Raw genomic sequence first — 17,500 nt, 5'->3', positions numbered from 1 at the left:
TCTCATTCTTATTCTTATTCTTATTCTTATTCTTCATTCTATCGGAATAAAACGAGAGAGAGAGAGAGAGAGAGAGAGAGAGAGAGAGAGAGAGAGAGAGAGAGAGAGAGAGAGAGAGAGAGAGAGAGAGAGAGAGAGAGAGAGAGAGAGAGAGAGATAGTGAGAGAGAAAGAGAGATAAGGAATAGTATAGTCGTCATAGTTGATTCATATTATATATAACTTCCATGGTGAATCCCATAGGATATATTGTTTTAGTGTAAGGTATAAAAGAAATTGCATTCTGTCACGAAAGAATGATTTTTATTGGGTACCATACGACACAACGAATAATGGTGGAAAAGAAAATGGTGGGTATGTGTGTGTGTATGTGTGTGTGTGTGTGTTTGTGAGAGAGAGAGATAGGATGAGAGGATGAAGGGTAAAGGGGTAAGAGTAGAAGAGACTACGAAAAAGAAAATGGCGGAGGAGAGAGATAGATATATAGATAAAGAGAGGGGGTAAAGGATGAGAGAAGAGTAAAATGGTGGGGATGAAATAAAAGTAGTGGGGGTAAATGAAGAGTGGAGTGGGGGTGAAGGTAGGATGATAAAAGATGTTGGAGGAAGAGGGTGGTAGTGTGTGTGTGTGTGTATGTGTTAAATATTCTCTTCGAATTTGAAATGCTTCTCAATTTTTTTAATTACGATGAGACTAAAAAAAAAGAAATAAGAAAGATAAAAGAAACGAAAAAGGAATAAGGAAGGAACGAACGCGAAAAGAAAGAAATCTAAATGATGGGGTAAGGGGTAATGAGAAGAGGGTGGTTCGTTGGTTGGTTGGTAGTTATTTGTAACGAAGTATTTTATGGGGTTGTAATTGAGGAAGTAATTTGGACGGGATCCTAATGGAGTGAAAAAAGAATAAAAATAAAGAATGAAAGACAGAAAGAAAGAAAATGTTCCATTGGAAATAATTCTTTGCAATCATATTTGAATATAATATATTAAAAAGAAAAAAATTTTGCGATGAATGATATACGAGAATTTGTTAATATTTATTTATTTATGATATGAGATATTATTTGATCAAAAAAAAAAAAAAAAAAAAAAAAAAGAAAAAAAGAATTGTTTAATTGCTCAATCACATTTGTATCTCGTAAAACATTTATCACGAAAGTGAAAGAAATCATGAGGATCATTTGGAAGAGATTTATTTCGGAATTAATTACGCCATATTTGAATTCCATACCGTACTACGAAATTTTCTCATAAAAGAAAAAGAGAAAGAGAAAGAGAGCAAGAAAGTGAAAGAACGAGAGAGAGAGAGAGAGAAAGAGAGAAACAAGTAATGATTGTAATGGTATATACTATATTTAACATACTAGACGAGCTATGTGTATGTATGTACACATATATATATATATATATAGAGAACACTTTATTATTAAGAGTAAGCCCTCTCTCTCTCTCTAAGAACGAGACCGACACGGATTAGCGAGCGAACACGATGAAGATTGGAATACTTTGGCGAAACAAATAAGTATGGCTGAGAAAAGCTTTACGAGCTCCTGCATCCGGACTGGGGGATAAGTATGAAACATTCTTATCGTGCCTTTGCTAGTGTAGAAAAACGTGACTCGTGAGAATATTGTGATGATTAAATGGAAAGGACCGAGGAGAGGGAGGGGAGGAATTGAGATAAACACACACAATACTCGTATAACGCAAATTCACATAATAATAAATGATCAAAATTGTAAAAAAAAAAAAAAAAAAAAAAAAAAGAAATATTTGAAAGAATCGACATGATTTCAAATTTAATTTCCTTCTTGATATGTTAATTATACTATATCAAATTAAAAAAAAAAAATATATATATATATATGTATATTTAAAACATTGAATATAACCTTGCATATGAAGTGACAGTTAATTTTGTGAGGCGATAAAATGAGATGAATAAAATTTATAGAAAAAGAGAGAGAGAGAGAGAGAAAGAGAGAGAACGAGAGAAAAAGAGAAGAAAGAGAAGAAAGCATATAATTACATGAATATAAAATAATAATATGATATAGTGAGAAAGATTAACGAGGATTAAAAATGGCGTCAATCGGTAATACGTTTCAGATCACTTAACGTTTTTGAACTACAGTCGTTAATGTTTTAAAGGTTCGAGGTTATAAAATTCTGATAAAAATCGATTAAGAAAAAATGAATAAGCAACCTAACGAACGTTCATGACTCGAACGTTGAAAAAAAGAAAAAAGATAGAAGATGTGGAGAAGATGGGGTGCCGCCATATTTGGTGGAACGATGAGCGGCCCGTAAACGTACAAACGAGTTGTCGGTAGGTAGGTAATATATCTTGGGGTAGTGGCACAAAGAGAACCAAAGAAGAGGGTGAAGCGAGTGAGAAAGAGAGAGAGAGAGAGAGAGAGAGAGAGAGAGAGAGAGAGAGAGAGAGATAGAGGGAGAAAGATAGAGTGAGAGAATGTGTCAGTGCGTGCATTTCTGTGTGTGTTTGCTGGACTTAGGCCGTGTTTGGTCATCGTGCACGATTTCTCTGGCATTGTTCGTGGATCTACCTTCTTTTGCTTTAGAACCGGTTGCACGTTGTTAACTACGTCACTGGTTGCATTGCCATTTATGGAGAATAATATAAGGACATATGCATACGGGTTTGTGTGTGTATTATATATATATATATGTACATATATATATATATATATTTTGATGTATGTATAAAGTGAATTTTTATAATGTATTCTCATGTTAAAATTGAAATTTTTAAATTTCTTAATTTAATATATACATATATATGTAATAAATAATAAAAATTATTGCAGTATAATACTATATAATAAAATATTATATAATATTGTATTGATAATAAAATATAAAATATTAGATTGTATAATGATGTTTACGTAGAGGATAAATATTACACACACGCGCACACACACACATATATATATATATATATACATATATTTAATTATAAAAATTATAAAATTTTAATTTTAACGTGAGAATACATTATAAAAATTCACTTCATACATATATCAAAATAGATATTTCATTTGTTTAATGAATTTGTCTCTGCTTATTTGATATTATATTAAAGTGTTTAGAATTTAAGAAAGGGAAAAGGGCAAACGTCAAGCCCTATAGAATGTTTCTCTTCAAGAAAATACAATACGATATGTGTACGTGACTTATCGAATCGTTCAATCCTGCGGTAGAAAGAGAAAGAAAGAGAGAAGGAATAAACGGAATTAAGAAGAACATCTGGAAAACTCGGTCACGACTATAATGTAATAGTGGTAGTAATAGTAATGGCGGTTGTTGTAGTTGTAATCGAACGTCGTGATGCGGAAAAGACGCAACCGCAGCTGCGGTTTTCTCTCTTATTCTCTCTGTCTCTCTTCCTCTTTCTATTTCTCTCTTTCACTCACTCATTCACTTTCTCAGCAGAACCGACGATGCGGAACAAAAGCCAGGAAATATATCCGAATAATAAATATAGTTGAACATTGGAAAGCACTTAAAATCCAATTGATCCGACACCGATAATACACACGTATCGAAATTCTATGTTTTGTGAGTGAGAGAGTAGTTCTATGATACTTCGTACTATATCGAAGTATTTGCAATATCGGGTTTGGTTTGATGTTATTGAAACGGACGAATGACAGAAAAGAAAGGGGGAAAGAAAAAAGAGGAAGAAGAAAAAAAGAAAGAAAAGAAAAGAAAAAAAAAAAAAGAAAAGAGAAAAAAATAAAACTTGATAGAAATAATACTTAATGATATCGTACAATTACAATTATGATAATTATAATGATGACTTGTTATTAGTGTATTACAGTAGAGTAGAGTATACTATAGTATAATACAGTACAGTATAATACATTATAGTGTAATATACAGTATAGTATAGAACAATACAATATAGTATAATATATTACAGTATAGTAATTACAGAAATAGTACGTTCTCTCTCTTTCTCTCTATCTAAATCACAATGAGAAGGTGCAACCACTATTCTTCTTGTCAGTTTATGTATTAAAGTCTTTTAACGAGAGTCAATTCGATCAGAAACTCTACCACTTGACCTCCCTCCCCCCCTCTCTCTCTCCTTCCCTCTCACGGTTGACCTCGTTTCCGGTTAACTTCAACATCCTTGTCCAATTGTCTTTTATTTCCGAGTCTTAATGTGAATTTAGAACGATGTAAGTAAAGACTTAAACTGAAATGTCGTATTTTACTTTCCCTATTTCTTTCCTCTCCTTTTTATGTCATTTTTACGAGAGAAAGAGAAAATGGAGTAATCGAATTTTGTTCTCGTTTTACTTTTTTTAAGTGTGTGTTAAAATAGAAACGAAATTTGGAACCGAGAAGAAATGGGGGAAAAAAATGATCTCCCAATTTTATTAAAACTTTTTTTTTATTTTAATCACGTGACTTTTGAAAGGAGAAAGAATATGTATGTATTTAATATTTGATTTTTTTTTTTTTTATTATCATTGTTATTGTTGTCATTAGGAACGTGTAAAAATTGAAAGAATATACTGGTCAGTAATACACGAACACACAAATTATTTGAAATTCGAACTAACGGATATTGGCGCGAGTCTAATTGAAATTTGCATTTCGGTCATGGCTGCCGATATCCGTTGCCAGTTCCACTTCCGGTTACGTAATTGATTCGAATGGGAGTGAAAGAATGGTAGTATGATGGAAGACACACCATAAAGGATGCAAAATAATGCGTGTGCGAGCGTGTGTGTATATGGTGTGTGTCTGTTTGTGTTGTGGAAGAAATGATGGTTGAGTTATTTGCATGGTTGCAAAAACAAATATGGCGACACGTGACCGAAAGAAAGATGGCAGCTGGCGGCCATTAAAAAATTGACGATCAACCAATCAGTATCATCGATATAATTGATCGATTGATCAAAATCATTGACAATCGACTGGTCAAAAATCATTAAAGAAAAAAATTAGAAGAATTTAATATTAAATTATGTTATTATTGTTTTGTACAAATTGAAAACAATTAAAACGTAGTTTTTAGAGAAAAGAACAATGTTTAAAGTTCCGGATGAATAATATTTTCGCATAAAAATGTTTCAGAAATATCGACTTTTTTTTTTCTTCTTTCTGAACTGTTTAATTGCAGAATAAGTTAATATTACAATTCGCAAAAAATATCCCAACAGTAAGCTGTAATATTTTAACAACAAAATATTGTTATGAAAATTTATACAACGTGATGTAAATGAAGGGATGAAATATAATCGCCCTAAAATGTTAATCCATGTTGTGGAAGTCTACGTACGAATTACTCTAGTAACACAGTACCGGAGAACTATGTGGCACACAATTACTGAGATATAGTCCGCTGTTATCCCGCATACGTATGTATGCATCAAATGCGACGGTAATTAAGTAGAGGAGTGGATCTAACAAGAGACAGAAAGGGGGATGATAAGTGTGGGGTAAGGTATGTGAGAGGCGTGAGGGATAATCAGGGGGGTGGTATGAGGGACGAGGATGTAAACGAAGATAGACTTAATTGAAGACCAGTCGAAAGAGGCTCGACTAACTGAAGGATACCCTGACATGGGTGTATTAGCCATTATATCAACTGTTTCGAGAATTGTCTGAACTCTTTTAATCAGTATCTATTTGTTGGATATCAAAAAATATTATATATCAAATGATTTTTTTAACAATATCTTCTGATTGTTAATGAGAAAGAGAGAGAACGAGAAAGAGAAAGAGAGATCTTATTAAAATATTTTACTTCGTTTTTTTTTTTTCAGATTGTCGAATTACAAGTTGAATTGAAAATTAAAAAATTTTCGACCCACCCTATATATTTATGTATTACCTATCGTAGGTAAATTAATTTATTAACATTATGAAGAAAAAAAAAGAAAGAAACTTTTGGATTAATCTTTTTTCTTTCTCATATCATCATTCAGAGTCTAGAAAATTTAGATCCGCTCTGTATTACCGACCATTGATAAATTATTTTATTAATATTATGAAAAAAAAAAATTAAATAAATAAATAAATAAATAAATAAATAAATAAAAACTTTAATATTAATCTTTTGTTTCTTTTTTTTTCTTTTTTCTTTTTTTTTTTTTTTAGAGCGTTGAATTACAAATTTAGAAACATTCGGCACACCCTGTTTTACCTACTGTTGATAAATTATTTAAAAAATGTTATATATAAAAACTTTTAAGCTAACCTCTTATTCTTTTTTTTTGTTTTTCAGATTGGTGAACTATAACATTAAGGAACTTTTGATCAATCCAATATTATTGTTATGTACTATTACTATAATTACTATACTGTAGAGATTTTACTGACATCAACTCTGTCAAAACATAAGATTGTATTCTATTCTAACTTATCTGTAATAATTGAATTTTCCGTGTATTTGGTAATCACATCTTGTGTCTTATCACGTCTGACTTCTAGGAAGTTATTTGAAACTAACTAATCTATTACTACTACTACTACAGCTGCTGCTTCTGCTGCTGTTGCTTCTGGTTCTGTTACTGCTGTTACTGCTACTACTGTTCCTACGGGATATTTTAGTTTAAGTTAAGATCAAACTTGCTAAATGGTTGAACTAGGGTAGAATAAATCTAAATAACTTTTAGGCTTCTAAGAATATTGGATTGATTGATACGTAAAAATTATAATAGTATTATATCATTTATTATTTAGTATATATATATATTACTTAGGTTATATCACTATATATCAGTATACGTATTAGTATATATATAATATGATATTATTTTATATAAAATACAAATCGTTCATAGGACCAATTCGAAATTATAAAAAAATTTAAATAATATCACGAATTACGATTAAATCGATGATTACTTTTAATCATTCTTTTCGATAAGGGATTTACAAAATGGCGAAGATTAAGAATTAACAAAACTCGTAAAAAAATTCTCATCGATAGACGTTCGATTAATTTAAAAACAAAATAATAATAATAATCGTCTGGAAATGCTTGAAACAGGAAAAAAAAAAGAAAAAAAAATAACAGTAAAAAAAAAAAAAGAAAAAAAAAAAAATTAAAGGGAACATTACGGTCGTGCTTTGTCAATCAAACGATAGGGAAATTTGTTCGCATTGTGCGACAGACAACGTGGATCGTTTAAAACGAGTTAATTCTCGTCACGTCGTATTTTAAAGTTCTCGTTCCATTAATTCCCTATTTCTTTCTTTTCCCCCCCCCCCTTTCTATTTCGTTCTCTCTTCCTTTCCATTCCTTCTCTATTTATTCTTTTTTTTTCCCCCACCCCTTCCTCCTTCATCCCTTTTTTTATTTTAACTCTAGAGAACAATTATTCTGCAAGGATGCCAAAGATAGGAGGAGAGAGAATCACACGAGCGCGTTAAAATTTACGATCCAAATCGCCGTCGGCTAGTCGCATCCTTTCGCCATTTTCTTTTGGATAGAATGGTGGGGGGAAGGGCTGGGAATGGGGCAGGATTAACCATACATGTATATATATATATATATATATATATATACTGAGACGAACAAATTGCAATTGCGAGAAAAGGGAAATTCAGTTATTTCCTTTTACCGAGCATAAACGACCCTTCCAAGTCCGTCGAGAAATGAAATTCCGCTCTGTCTCTCTTTTTCTCACTTACTTTCTCTCTTTCTCTTTCTTTGTCCCTCTCTCTCTTTCTCTCTCTCTCTCTCTCTCTCTCTCTCTCTCTCTCTGTCTCTGTCTCTTTTTCTTTCTCTGTCTATCTTCGTCTAGACGGATAATTTTGTTGCGGAACAGAAAATGGAGTTGAATACGCATATACATTATTACAAGTCTAATCGAATTTCCTTTCGAATTCGTAAAGATTTCTTTATCTTAAAAATAGAGTGGGAAAAGAAAGAGATAAAATGGAAACGCATACGAACGAACATAGATATATGCAAACACAAACAAACGAACAAACAAACAAAAAAAAAAACGAACGGGAAATAAGGAAGATAAAAAAAAAAAGTCGGGAAAAAGAGAAAGATGGGAAGTGAAAAAGAAAAACGAAGAAATGTAAGTGAAAAAGAGAGAGAGAATACATATAAGGAATCCATCGAGATCTTAACTTCAAAAAAAAAAAAAAAAAAAAAAAAAATTTACAATAATAATAATTTATAATACAAAAAGACATATATGTTTTACGTACATATATCTATTAATCAATGCATATATATATATATATATATATATATATGCATTGATTAATTGTTTTAACTTAATATATATATAACATATAATATAATATACAATACATATTAAATTAAAATTAATTCGAGACTTTATAGACTTGAAACTAAATCAGCGATTAGAATTAAAAAATGAAATTAATAATTTTTGAAGAGAGAGAGAGAGAGAGAGAGAGAGAGAGAGAGAGAGAGAGAACAAGAAAAAAAAAGAAGAAAAGAATTCTTTTCTTTCATCTTTTCTTTTCTTTACATAGAAAAATCATATTTCAAAGAAATAAATAAATTTTATTTATTTTACATCCTTTAGTATCAATTCAAAGATTCTAAAAATCGTTTTTCCTTTTCATCTTGACATTCTTTATCTCTTTTTTCTCATCCCCTCTTCTCTCTTTTTCTTATCCATCTCTTAACTATTTCACATTTTTTTCCCCAATGGACCGTCGTCCCTGCATCCATTGTTAAAGAGTATCCCAAAGAGGTCCCATAGGATTTTCCTTATCGCACCTCACCTTACCTCTCTAAACGTCAATCCACATCCACACAACCCCTCACCGCTCCTATCTCTATACGCATCGTTTCCAGCTATTACCGTCAACCTTACACTCCTCACCACCAATACCCTTCACCAACCCTCTGACAACCTCGCCACTTCTGATTGTCATCGTCGATCGGGAATAAAGAGGGGAAAAATCGTGCTCGGCATTTGATCCAACTATCGAGTTTTCCAAGGACGCTTTTAAGGATAAAGTTAGAGCAACGTAAAATCAAGAATATGTGTGCCGATGGTAACTCCGAAGAGACTAGTTAAAGCGATAGAGATAGAGATAGAAATAGAGATAAAGATAGGGACAGAGAGAGAGAGAGAGGAAGAGGAAGAAAGAGAGAGAGAGAGAGAGAGAATGGGAAAGGAAAAAAATATAAAAAAGAAAGTGAGAAGGTAATACAGGAAAACTTTTGCAACATTCACGGAGTTAGAATTGGAAAGAAAGAAAAAGGAAAGAGTAAGAGGGAGAGAGAAAAAGAGAGAAAGTAATACAAAAGTTTTACGGTGTTCAAAGAGTATCAAACTTTGTACGTGATTGGAATACTATTTTTATTGGCAAATAATTTTTTAAGAAAAAAAAAAAAAAAAAAAAGCAAGAGAGAGAGAGAGATTGTGCGAAAAAGAGAAAGAGAAATTATTTTCTTTTTCTTCTTTTAGGTTATGTCAATTAAATTTATAATTCATTTTAATTCTTATTTATTTCTTTATTTTTTTTTTTTCTTTTCTTTTATTAGCGCACCATAAAGTCGTAATTTCATTGAATTTCTGCATCGAGAGAAACGTGTACCATTGTTTCTTCTCATCATTTTTCTTTTTCTTTTTCTTTTTCTTTTTCTTTTTTTTTCTTCTTCTTTTTCTTTATAGGTTACACGTCGCTGAGATTTATGATTCATTCAAGTTCTTATTTATTTATTTATATATTACTTTTTCATTTCCCCCTTGTATCGATGCCATAAACATTTTATTGAATTTCTGTAATATAGAAGGAATGTATTGCATTAATTTTTTATTCCATTTTATTTTCTTTTTATTCTTATTTCTTTTTCTCTGTCTTCTTTTTCCTTTTTTTTTTCTTTTTTTTTTTCTTAGGTTATGTCGCTGAGATTTATGATTCATATAAGTCTTTATTCATTAATTCATTAATTTGTTCGTATCTATATCGTAACTATCTATGTCTGCAATGAATTTCTGAATAAAGAAAAAAAAAAAAAACAAGAAAGGATGTCCCCTTTTATTTTTCTTTTCTTTTTTCCTTTTTTATTTATTTATTTATTTTTAGGTTACGTCGCCATGGAATTGTGATTCATTTGACTTATACGGTATTATCCGCGAAGTTGCGTTTCAACGATAGAAGAAAATATGTCTTCTTAGAAGAAAAAAGAAAAAAAGAAAAAAAAAAAAAAAAAAAAAAAGAAAAAAAGATGGCGTCTCGTTGGAACATTAGATTTTTTTTATACACACACATATATATATATATATACATACATACAAGTATTATTCTTACGTCTATGTGATTGTTATTTCTTCGTTCATCTTACCTATATACACATATTTTCCTTTTCACATTCTTTCGTTTATCGTTTATGTATATGTGTGTGTACATATATATATATATATATATATATATATTTTTTTTTTTTTTTCTATTGAATAAAGCATTACAATAAAGGTGTTATACCTAAAAGGTAAGTTAAAAGTGGGTTACATGTAAGTACGTAGTTAATCAATCGAAGGAACGTGTCTTGCCATAAAACGATGGAAAAAAAAAGAGTGAGTGAGAAAGAGAGAGCGAGAGAGAGAGAGAGAGAGAGAGAGAGAGAGAGAGAGAGAGAGAAATTAACTATTTATAAAGGAATGTAACTCTGGTGTATCGTACAATGAATGCATCCCATGTGAAATAGAATCGATTGGTCCAATAATATCGGTCTGATCTATTATTAATTAATTCTAAATCGATCGATTTATAGATCGCACAAATATCGTCGATTCGTTCGTTCGTTTCTTTTTTTTTTTTTTTTCTTTTTCTTTTTATTATAAGAAATTTAATTTTGTCGATGATAAATAGATAAAGAGAAAAATAATCAAAATAACAAAAAGAAAAAAAAAAGAAATAATAATAATAATAAAAAAAAAAAACAAAGAAATGGTTTATGTATATATATTTTTTTTGCAGAAAGATCACGATGAAATTAACGCTCTCCGACTGGTCGACGAAGGGTGAGGGGCAGAAAAAAAGTAGAGGGAGAAAAAAAAAAAGAAAGAGAGAAAAAGAAAAAGCAACAAAAAAGAAGATTATGGAAAGGATAAAGTCAAGCCGCGTAAAGGACGAAAAGCGGCTTAATTTGTGTCCCACATGGGCGATACTCGCGTTATCTCTGCGAATCCTTTAAATCCTTGACAAAAGAAACGTAACGTCCGTTGGGAAAGATTAAAAGAGAGAGGAAATAAAAAAAATAGAAAGAAAAAAAAAAGTAATAAAAAATAAAGAAAGGATAAGAAAAATCAAAAAGATCGAAAGATCAAAACAAAAAAAGAAAGAAAAAAAAAAAAAGGAAAAAAAAAAAAACTAGGAAATTATAAAAGGAACAAATAATCAATCTTTCAAAAATGATACTTTCTACAATAATAATTTATATAAAAATTACGAAATTAAAAATCCGAGTCCGTCAAATATTTTTTTTCTTTCTTTTCTTTTTTTTCTATTCTTTCCTTTACGTTTATACCGTTCATTCTATTTAATTTAATTCGTTTCCCCCGTTTTTATTCGGATCCATTTCATTTTTTTTTCTTTCTTTCTTTTTTCTTTTTTTTTTTTTTTGTTCTTCTTTTTATCTCTTTTTATTTCGCACAAAATCTGTTTTTCGCTCTGTATTCCGAATAATTTCTTTTCCTTTTTGTTCCCTCCACGATTTTATTCCTTCTCGATTTCTCTCGAATTTTTTTTACATTTTGTTCACATTTTTCTTTTTTTTTTTTTTTTTTTCTTTTGTTATTGATTTATTTCAATTTTCTTTTTATCACCACTCTCATAATTTTTCATTCATTCCGCTAATATTTCCTTTTCATTTTTTATTTTTCTTCCACGACAATTCATTTCGATAATTCTTTTTTTATTTATCCTGACAATCCCAGTCCTTTAATTTTTTTATGTTCATCCCATTATTTCTTTCTCTCTCTCTCTCTCTCTCTCTCTCTTTATTTCCCATAAATTCCGACAATATTTCTCTCTCCTTGTTTACTCAGACAATTTCTTCATCCATTTTAACCCTAAAGATAATTTTCAATAATCCCCTCCAATTATTCCCCTAGATATTTATTTCAATCCTTTACCCTCACCCCATCCATCCACCTTGTCCTATCTGTTTTCTCCCATCTCTCTCACTTTTGTATTTAGTTATTATTTTAATTTCGATTTTTACTTTATCCTTTCAGAATTTTTCTCCCCCCATCCACTCCTTCATAGCCTTTTCTTTTTCCTCCCTCTTTTTTTTTTCTTTTTTACCTTTTATTCATTTCATCGTATACTTTCGAATTGTTCTTCGAGAACGAGAGAAAAATATGTATACGTGCGAACTCAGAAAGTAGAAAATAAGGAACGAGAAAATCGTTTTAGTCGAACTTAAGTCGTCGTTGTCGTCAGCGATCGAGCGAGATACGAAAGGGCAAAGCGAATTGACGACAAGGAGACTAGAGAAGTCGAGGGTGCGCCGCGACCACACCCTAAGCCCTAACATACTCGTTAAATAGGCTCTCTCTATCTCTCTCTCTTTCTCTCTGTCTCTCACTCTCTCTCTCTCTTTCTCTCTCTCTCTCTCTCTCTCTCTCTCTGTCTCTTTCACCATTCAGTTCGTACGAATTTACCCAGAGAAAAAGAGAGAGAAAAAAATACAAAAAGGGAAAGAGAGATGAAGAGAGAGAGAGAGAGAGAGAGAGAGAGAGAAATAAAAGAAAGAAGAAAGAAAGAGAAAGAGAGAAAGAAAGAGAAAGAGAGAAAGAAAGAAAGAGAAAGAGAGAAAGAAAAGAAGATAAAGAGAGATAGATAAATACACCAACGCGCACGCACACACACATGAATAATAAAATAAAAAGAAAATAATAGAAAGAAGAGAGAGAGAGAGAGAGAGAGAGAGAGAGAGAGAGAGAGAGAGAGAGAGAGAGAGAGAGAAGGAGATAAATGCACGCATGCGCACATACATAAATAATAAAATAAAAAGAAAATAATAGAAAGAAAAAAGAAATGAAGAATGAGAGAGAAAGAGACTTCAGTATAAAAAATAATTTCTACCGAAAACAATTGTCTTCTACTATTGTAATATCAGATTAATTCAAATATAAAAAGAAAGGAGAAAAAAAAAAAAAAAAAAAAAGAAATATTGAAATATTGAAAATTCTAATAATAATCAATAATATCAATAATAATATATAACATTAAAATAGTATACAATAATCCTAAATTATTGTAGTACGAACATATAGATTTATTGTCAATATTTTTTTTTTCTTTTTCTTACAATTAATTATTGCAATATAATAATAACAAAATATACACTTTATATATTGTAATATAATATATAAATACATCATGACGATTATATATAATATCAATTAACTAATACAAAATATACAATGATTAGAATTGAAAACTAATAAAAATCATTGATATTATAATTAATAAATAATATTAAAAATTGTTAGAATTTAATGTTATATTTTCTTTTTTCTTTTTTTTTCCTCTTTTTTTTTCTTTCTTTGTAAATCTAAAGCGGCATCGTAGTACGAACGTTAAAGCTTTCATAGCTTCTATTCGAAATAGATAAATGAATCAGGCTCTATTTATGGTCGAAGAAACATTATATATCCGGAAACGTTAGAAGATCGTGGGAAACTCATGATAGTAAACGAACTTATGCGAACGTACACACATTTCTACATACATACATATATATATATATATATATATATTTTTCCTCTCATTTACATACGAATATAATTCATTAAATGAAACATTAAATCTAATTGAAGAATGAATGATAATGATAGTTTTGGATTAACCGGAGGAAAACAAATTTTCGGTGGGATCGAGGTTTAAATTCATGCATTTGCGTTTGTAATTTGTGTTAGTATATAAAACAATTATTAATCGACTCTCTCTATCTCTCTCTCTCTCTCTCTCTTTCTCTCTTATTTGCCTGCTTTATCGCACTTTTGGGAAAACAACGAGATTCGATAATCGCGCGTTATTATTGATGTCTATTTTTTTTCTTTTTTTTTTTTTTTTCTTTTTGTTAAATCATTAATCGTTTATTTGACAATGTAAGAGAGAGAGAGAGAGAAAGAGAGAGAGAGAGAGAGATTAAAAAAAAAAAAATGTGTGGCGTTTGCATACGTGTGTATGTATGTGTTGTATTTGAGCGAGAAAAAAAGAGAAATAAAAATCATTCCTATATATGATTTTTGATAAATCATGCGTAAATGTGAGTATATTACTTTCGAGAGCCATTCTTTTTTCTTTTTTTTTTTTTTTTATAGATATTAATTAATTTCAATTCCAATTGAAAAACACTGATTTATCAATAATCCTTTTCTCTCTCTCTCTCTCTCTCTCTCTCTCTCTGTTTTTTCTTTTTTTTTCGTTTTGCTTTTTAATGGAATTTACGTTCATAAAAGTGTCTTGATCTAAACTCGTACACCCGTTATATTATTATTAATATTATTATTATTATTAATAAATATTATATTAATATATATATATATTTTATAAGTTAATAAAATGTACGTACTAATTTAAATATAACAATAAATTAATCTGCTAATCAAAGAAAATACTATTATAAAACCAATTAGATATAGTAATTATCAGGGAAATAAAAATTTGTCTTATCCGATCGATCTAACAATACCATACTACAATATTATATCTAAATATAAATTATTATATATATTTATATAATTATTATATCTAAATAAAAATATTATATGTTAAAGAAATATATTATCCTTATTATTATTATTTATATTGAATAATTTCCAATAGTGGCGTTAATTAAATTCAAATTGATCTAAACGATACTTCATTATTTTCACATATACACACACACACATACACGCACACACACACACGCACGCATACACAAAGATACATTTTTTTTAATTAACTTTTTTTGTTCGTAACGAGTAGAGAAAAGCAGGTGGGTCCCCCTCCCGACCGGAAATGCAGATGTACACGTGCCGAATTTACTAAAGAATTTCCGTCCGTCTCGGTCTCGAAATGCGGAAATGCGTCATTCTCGTATTCTCTCTCTCTCTCTCTCTCTCTCCCCCCTCTCTCTCTCTTTCTCTCACTTTATCTCTATCTCTATCTCTATCTCATTCTCATTCTCAATCTCTCTCTGTGTTTCGGTCTTTCTGTTAAAACGCGTATGTAGAATATAATCTGTATATGCGTTCTACCAACGTTCAGTCTTCCAGGAATCGGTCTGTGGTTATCATACCTATGCGAAATAGCCGCGAAATTCGAAACATCCGGCGTCGTTGAAATATCTCCCCAGGAGTACCGGAAGACGATCGTTACATTGAATCGTGTGATTCTAACGAGACATATAACATTCAATCATAACTGCAGTTATTTGTTAATAATACACGTAACAATGAATGGGAATGATATACACTTAGCTATGTCGGGAGATACAAGGAAAAAAAAAGAAAAAAGAAAAAAAAAAAAAAAAAGGGCAAAGAATCAGTGGTTCTCAATGAAAATCGATACATTCATTATTTAAATGAATAATAACAAAGAGAAGGAAGAAATTTCCGACAAAAGGAAGAGATAGATAGAGAGAGAGAGAGAGAAAGAGAGAGAGAGAGAGAAATAAGCGTGAGAATGGAAAACTATAGTGAATTAATAATAACATTTACCTAAACGACGACACGTATATAACGGGTGGTCTACACGACTATTAAATCAAATTATAACATCAACCTACGTTCCTTTAGATAGAAAGAGAAAATATACACATATCTATGTACGTAGATATGTACGTACGTATTGTACATATATACAGAGAGATAGAGAGAGAGAGAGAGAGAGAGAGAGAGAGAGAGAGAGAGAGAGAGAGAGAGAGAGAGAGAGAGAGTGAGAGAAAAGATAGACATACGGACAGTTTTATAAGAAACTTATGCTCTCGTCGATCTAAGAACTAAAGAACTGGACCGAGGCGTTAGGATAAAGCGTTAGAAATAAACGGGAGGCTTTATGTAAACCGAGTTATCGCGTCGACCCGATTAAATGCCCCGGCATTACGAGGTACATGAGCTCTCTCTCCCTCTCTCTCACTCGCTCTTTCTTTCTTTCTTTCTTTCTTTTTTTCCTTTTCTCTTTTCACATATACACACGTATACGTGCGTACGTACGTGTACGTACGCATCTACTTACGTACACATGGAGGAAGGAAGAGATTTATTTCACCCACGTATGTAACAGTGTAAATATCTATACGTTACTAAACGAGGATGAAAGAAAATGCCGACGCGATGGACTTTGCAGATGCAATGATTATAACAGAGTTTCTTTCTTTCTTTCTTTCTTTCTTTCTTTCTTTCATAATTTATCGATCAATATATCCATGTATATAATGCTTACACAGTCTTATGGATTAAGTGAAAAATATTATTAGAGGTTACTTCAGTAACATTTCTTTTCATTCTTTTTTTTTTTTTTTTTTTTTTTTTACTGTTTGCTCTTTAAATAAGCTGAAGATACAATCGAATAATGTGTCATTTATTCTGAAACACTTTTTATATATATATATATATATTTATAAATTTATTTTATACGTGTATAGTGTAAACAATATTACATTTTTTATATATATATATATATATTTATAAACACTTTTTATATATATATATATATATTTATAAATTTATTTTATACGTGTATAGTGTAAACAATATTACATTTAGTATCAACGAAAATAAAATAAATATTATTTCATATATCTACTCATTACCAAATGCAATCATTATAGTATTTCTTTCTTTATTTACAATCAACGTATGTCTATCACTTTTTATCTATTTATTTATCTATTCTCTCCTCTCTCTCTCTCTCTCTCTTCTTTCTCACTCTTTTGCTTTTACAATCGATCTATTCATCTCTTTCTATATGTTTATCGATTCCCTTTCTATCTATGTATCTACCTATACATTCATCTCTTTCTATTTATCTTACTTTATATCTCTTTCTATCTATCTATCTATCTATCTATCTATCTATCTAACTCTTTCTAATGCTACGTAAATCCCACAGGATATACTCATATTCTAACAAATTGGCATTAATAATCGAGCGAGACAGACAGAGACAGACAGAGACAGACAGAGACAGACAGAGAGAGACAGAGAGAGAGAGAGAGAGAGAGAGAGAGAGAAGGTAAAAAAAAAAATAAAAAGAAAAAGAAGAAGAGAAAAAAAAAAGAAACAAAGAATTGCGTCCATAAGGAAAAAGTTAGTTTCCAAAAGAAGATATTTCATATTCCAAGATAGAAAGGATACTTCTTTAGAGTTTTCTCTTCCTTTCCTTTTTCTTTTTCTTTTTTTTTTTCTTTCTTTTTTTTGCTTCTTCTTTTCATCCCTCGACAATCGATAGGTCGAACTTTTCAAACGAGAAATATAAAAAGATACAGGGGACAAATGCGAGAACGGCCGAATA

The 17,500-nt window shown here is 30.5% G+C and overlaps 1 protein-coding gene across 2 annotated transcripts in view; it reads right to left on the bottom strand.

The window, feature by feature from the left end:
* Positions 1–17,500, bottom strand: part of Mmp2 (Matrix metalloproteinase 2) — a 171,059-nt gene that overhangs the window by 112,936 nt on the left and 40,623 nt on the right. The gene's annotated exons all lie outside the window — the stretch shown is intronic.

The sequence above is a fragment of the Vespa mandarinia genome, chromosome 24 (genome assembly GCF_050613455.1).
Source record: "Vespa mandarinia isolate Hongniang chromosome 24, ASM5061345v1, whole genome shotgun sequence".
Classification (NCBI taxonomy): domain Eukaryota; kingdom Metazoa; phylum Arthropoda; class Insecta; order Hymenoptera; family Vespidae; genus Vespa; species Vespa mandarinia.
The sequence above is the reverse complement of the archived record's forward strand: the minus strand, read 5'-3'. Positions and strand labels throughout refer to the sequence as shown.